We start from the raw sequence: 6,179 nt of genomic DNA on the forward strand, positions 1-6,179 counted from the left end.
ATGGTGTCCCCTGAATAGATATGTGGGCACAATTGGCAACGGGCTTTGTTGCAAGGATAAGTTATGGGCTGTGGAAGTGAGGCTGCCCTTATTGAAGATGGCTACCAACTCCTCTTCTTTTCACTGAGGCCAGAGGCATGCTCTCTTCCGGTTATACGGCTAAGGCTCTGTGCTGAGGAGACTGGATCAGACAGTTTAACTGGAAAAGGATATGTGGAGAGCTATTGTGCGGATGACAAGGTGCAAAGAGATATGTGGGGGGCCAGAGGAAGGGGGCCAGAGAAAGGCTGAGCAGGGTTCAGGGGGATCTGTGGGTCCCAGAGAGAGCTGAGAGGGTGCAGGAGAATAGGGAGTGTTGGGGCATATTGGGTTGCAGATCTGAGAGGTCGGAGACTATAAACAAAAATACAGAAAAATATAGGGGCAGGTGGGCAGAAGAGACTGTGGGGAACATGGTGGAGGGGGGTAGCTGGGGAGAGGGGAGCCAGGGTAGGATAAAGGAGGAGGGTGGGAGGGACAGAACTGCCAAACCCCTCTCCCTCCATTCCTTCCACTTTACCCATCCCCATAAGTGTGTGCCCTGTGTGTTCCTACAATGGTGACATTCCCCACTCACCAAAGGACACTGTACATTCCTTTCTACTAGCCTGGTCTTTATTCACGGGCAAAACCCCTTAATTAATGCAGCGCTAAGGCTGCTTGGTGATACATCCTGCTCTTCCTGACTGGCCAGCTTAGCAAAACTCAAACGTGAAAACCAGGAAATACAGAATGAAGATCTATATCCACACATCCTTCACTCTGCCCTCTTTGAGCGATGCCCCATTGTGCCCATAACACCTCTGCTCATAAACTCACAGCCCATACTCAGCTCCCACCTACCTGCCTACGATCCACTGGCAAGCAGACCCTGTGCCCCATTACTATCACAGCACTGAAATGAGGCATGCTGGATCTCTTCCTTTGACCACGCATACCGGGTTCAGGGAGAGAGGCTCACACATATTCCTGCCCCAGAGAGGCACAGTCTTCCCAGATCACCTCATATCACAATCACAGCTTTATCAAGCTGCTCCATTTAATCTTCCACCATTTAGTACATATACACCTAGCACAGTGAAATGTAGCTGGAGTGCAAGTAGATAATTCCCAGTGGCTATTACCAGCGCCAGGGGGCAGAATTAAGGTTACATGGGCATGTAACTTAACTGTATTTCCTGGTTTTCAGAAGTTTTTGTTGCTGAACTCAACATTCTGGACCCGAGATACCACCAGGCAACCTGAACCCACCAGGAGCTTTCGGAGAATCTCCTACCTGAGCCGGTTCCATTGCAGATGTTTCTTTTCCCTGTCCCCTGGAGGATGGGACAATCTGGATCAAAACAGTGACATTATTCTGCAGCCTGTCAGGGCAATTGGGGAAGATTCAGAAGGGGTGTTAGTCCATCTCACACCACAATTCCCAACTCCTATGTCCATCCCCGTCTCATTGCTGTCACATCAAATACTCTGAAACCCTCTGCAATGAGACAAGCACAGTGACACTAGCTGGTCACAGTCACTAAAGCCAACAGTTTCCTGACCTCTCCCACCACGTACTCATTCCCAGCCCTGAAAACAAGGACAGGGGAAGTTGAGGCCTCCTAGACCTTACACGGCACAGTTAATAACCCTACCCCCCCTCACCAGCAAACATCTGTTTGCATTGATGTGAAAGGGAAACATCTGGATTCTCATGCATGTGGGGAAAGTGGATCATTTGGAAGTTTTAACCCCTCCCTCCTGTCTGGCTCCCCAAATTGGGCAAAGGAACCAGGGCAGTTGCTTTCCCTTCAAACCCAGCAGTTCCAGCCACTTAAAGGAGGGAGGGTGAGAGTGGGAAGAAAATGTAAGGGTCTTTTTCTATAAATATTCAATAATCGGAGAGATGAAAGGAAATTCAGAATATTTTGAACAATTAGAGGAAAAAATGGGCAAGTTCTGATAGGATTTTATAGAGATATTTGATAAACAGAAGGAAGAAGGGGCAAATCTGAGGAGATTTTATATCAATATTCAATAAAAACTGCTGGTTGTCCTGGCCTTGACATGGGCAGCAGGGAACCCTGGGCAATGCCACGTTAACAGGGGCAGGGAGGGGAGATGGCGCCGGAAGGTCCCATGGCAGTTGGGAGAGGGAAGCAGTGGGGGAAGGACAGGTGATTGGCAGCTGGTGGTTGGGGGGCTGGGTTTGGCTGGGGGTCACTAGCTGGGATAGGGCAAACTGGGGAGTCTCAATGGGGGACATGGCTCTTCCCTCTGTACAGGATTCTGTATGAATATTTAATAACTAGAGGGGAAAGGAGCAAAATCAGAGGCGATTTTATTTCAAAATGCAAGAATTAAGGAGAAAAAAGCAAAATCTGCAGTTGGAGTTCCTCAAAGGTGACTTGAAGAGGAAAGAATGAATGGCTCTGTGTCCTTTGTTTTTTTGTAACAGGCTTTTTTCCTACTCTAAAAAAATGAATTTGTTTCATTTTTGACTTCCAAAAATGTCATCTCCTCTCTGTTATTGCTGTGGGGTGGTTGGCTGGCTCCCAGGTGTTTCGGGAGCTTTGTTCCATTCTCGGTGAAGATGGAAGTGCTGAATCTTGAACCTTCAAGCATAAGAGGTTTAACATGTTACAAAAGCAAACCATTTAAAAAAAAATGCTTAAACTGACTGAATAAAATGATTAAAAATTCACATCCCTTCTTCTTCCTCAGAATTAAAAACAAAAACAAACAAAAAAAACCTCCTAGGCCTTTTTAATTAATCATAAAGGAGCAAAAATTGACGCAAAACTAATTATTTCATCTTCTTCAGGTCACCTTTAAAAATTCTGACAGCACCATCCTCATAATCTCACGTCCTAATTCAAACTACAGCTCAGTTCCTGTTCGGGCTAAAGGCAGCAGGATGTGTTTGATAAAGTCCTAATCACACCTTTCTGCCAGTAGGGAACTATATTAATAAATAAAACTTTGATGGGAGGCATGCTCACACAGGCATGTGGAATTCCAGAGTCACAGACTTTAAGATCAGAAGTACCACAATCATCTAGACTGACCCCCTGCGTAACATAGGCCAGAGAGTTTGCCCCCGTAGTTCCTGGCTTAAACACATAGCTTCTCATTGAGCTCAGCTGTGGTTCTCAACCTATCTATCATTGTAGGCTGCATATATGGCCCACAATGTGTTGTGTGGGCTGCATCCAATACTACCTGTATGGCCCTGAGGATGTCACATGGGCCGCAGCCATGTGCTGACTGGGCTGCAAGTGGCCTGTGGGCTGCAGGTTGAGCAAATCTGTTCAAAAGCCTCCACTCCTGGTTTAAACACTTCCAGTGAAGAAGAATACAATCCGCCCCATTTCAGATTAAATTTGGCAGGCCTTTTCTCCCCAGCAAACCAGAATTATTTTAAAGCTTTCCTGGAGCCCCCCCAAAAGTGCTAAATAGAAACTCATGGTTTTTAACAATAAACAGGGTTTCTTGAAACACAAAATAGTCCCCCAGTGCTGACTAATAAGAAGCCAGTCCCTGATTGCAGCTAGAGCTCTTTCTAGTGAGCAGTCATTTTCACAAAGATCAGGAAAATCACCCAGGGCCCCCATCCTTCCAAGGTATCATTTCAGAGGCTGTGCCATGTTTGGCAAAGAAGGAGGTGTGGGTGGAAATGTTCAGACAGATCCACCCAGTCTAACCCCCCTGGGCTCATCCCTGAGGGGATGGGTAAAGTGGGGAGACTTTTAAAACTCTAAATTCCCCCCCCCATACACACACTCTCCTGTGCCCCCAGCTCTGCTCCTTTACTCCCCGAACTGGGCGAAGCTGGGTAAATCTGCCACTTTTCATGATGTCTCCTACTTCTCTCCCTTTCATCTTACTTTTTGCCCTTAACCGTCCTGACAGCTCCCCCCAGACCGATGAAGAGGAATCTCCACTGAGGTAGATTGAGATTCCCAGGGGGCCTGCGAGATCTGAGCCTCCCTGTGCAGAGTCACTTTCCTGCCCTTTCCCCCGGGTCTCTCCCCTCACCTGCAGGCTCAGTCTCAGGGGCTGGTGTCGGCAGAGCCGGCCCCCGCAGAAAGTCCTTCCCTCCCGGGGCTGGGCACGGAGGGGGCTTGAACGGACCCAGCTGCGGAGCAACAGCGGCTCAGCCCCGGCTCCCAGTTCACAATGGAGGGAGGCAGCAGCAGCAGCGTCTGACAGAGGAAGCTCAACCCCTGATATCCTGAGCAGAGAGAGCAAAGCAGCCTCCTTCCCCTGTGCCCCAGGAGTCAGCGGGACCGGCCCCAGCTTGGTGACAGCTGCCCAGCAACTCTGGAGGGGGCTGGGGGCTGCTCTAACTATTCAGCGCAGCAGGGGCTGAATGTGATTTATTGCTGCTGCTTCTCCTGTGCCGAACATAAACCAACCCACAGCAGCTCTTGGAAACAGTCCCATCAGTGAAATATTTAGAATTGTTGAAGAACAATAAGCTAAGAAGGGTAATTTCAGAGCTAAGTCTCCAGACAATGCTGTCGGCTCACTCAGACCGGGATACCCTGGCACTGAAGAGGCCTAACCATTGATGCCCAAGCGGGTCTGGCCATGGTAAATATCTGCCATGTTACTTATTAAATTCTAATTTTCATTGTCACTGGAGGGAAACAAACAACTCTCTCTCCAGCCTTGGCACAGCTGCCTTCTGCCTCAGTGTCTCAAAAAGAACATTGGGGATGCAGCGACACCGCGCCAATGATACGGGTAGTTGCTCTATTTGCCAGGTCAAAACAGAGACAAAATAGGAAAAGAACTGGGTGAAATTAATTTTCTTTATGGACTAAATGGATCCACATATTCATTTTTGTAGTTGATTCCCAGTTCTCTACAGACCCACACGAGAGCCCCTAAAGGTCAAGCCAAGACATGCAACTTTCCCCTCCAAGGAGATCTTTGGGCACAGTCCTTTTTCCTTAAGAAATCCCCCCAGAATGAGAGCCATGAAACAGGAATATCAGGACCCCTGCAGTTCAGGGCCCTGGACAGCCAGGCTGGGTCCAGGCTCCCAGGGGGGTGTCCCCAGAGCTCTGCAGAGAGTGACTCTCCCCTCCCTGCTCCACGATGTGGGCACACCTCTGCCTACACAACCCCGAGAATCACACTGGCCTTTGCTGCTGCTTTGTCACATGGCAAACTCCTGGGTCGATCGCTCCCACTCATGGCTTCTTGTCAGTCTCCCTCACTCACTTGTGCGGTCCGTGTTTGCCCTCCCATATGGTCTCTGCATGGCAAATTATTCTCACCCCCACCTACCCAGCTTTGCCATCTCTCCAACCCCAACACCCTCCCCCTTTCAAACAGTTAGTCCAGCCTTTCCTGAACCATTGAATCATAGAAATCAGGGTTGGAAGGCACCTCAGAAGGTCATCTAGTCCAACCCCCTGCTCAAAGCAGGACCAATCCCCAACTACTATAGGGATTATCTGCCCTTATGGCCTTCCCCAACCCCCGCTGGCTTTTCCAACTCTGGGGCCTTTCTCCCCAAGGGCTCCCAGAGCCATTCCCCATCACCGGCAGGGCTGGTCTGTTTCCCTCCAGCTCAGACAATGCCCCAGGGCTTTCATGAACACTTGAACTGAGACACCTGGGCTGGTTGTTTCAGTCAGTAACAAACACATGGTATGTTCTGGCTGCTGGCTGCATTTGTTCACTGCCCTCTAGGACAGGTCCAGGGCTTGGGTTGTGATCAGAGCCCTAGGGCAGGAGTTGGATGGCTCCAGGGTGCAATAGAACTGAGGGGGACGAGAGAGAACAGGACAGCAAAGTGTTGGGGAACCAGGGGTTCTCCCTGAGACAGAGATTCAGGCACCACAACAGGGAGCTACAGCATCACAGACATTCCCAGGGAAGTGGGGGTAGGATCCAGGCACCCTCTGGAAAGCAAACACCTGGGATGGAGTCTGGCCAGGGGCTCTAAGAGCCCTGCAGCTGCTCTATGCCCATGGGAAATGTCATAGAATATCAGGGTTGGAAGAGACCTCAGGAGGTCATCTAGTCCAACCCCCTGCTCAAAAGTAGGACCCATCCCCAATTAAATCATCCCAGCCAGGGCTTTGTCAAGCCTGACCTTAAAAACTTCCAAGGAAGGAGATTCCACCACCTCCCTAGGTAAC

At 49.5% G+C, this 6,179-nt stretch overlaps 1 pseudogene across 1 annotated transcript in view; it reads right to left on the bottom strand.

The window, feature by feature from the left end:
- The window catches only part of LOC311530633 (C-type lectin domain family 2 member D-like), an 839,985-nt pseudogene that overhangs the window by 662,565 nt on the left and 171,241 nt on the right, over positions 1-6,179 (bottom strand). The window lies entirely within an intron of this gene.

Source organism: Lepidochelys olivacea, assembly GCF_965140295.1.
Source record: "Lepidochelys olivacea isolate rLepOli2 genome assembly, chromosome: 14".
NCBI lineage: Eukaryota > Metazoa > Chordata > Testudines > Cheloniidae > Lepidochelys > Lepidochelys olivacea.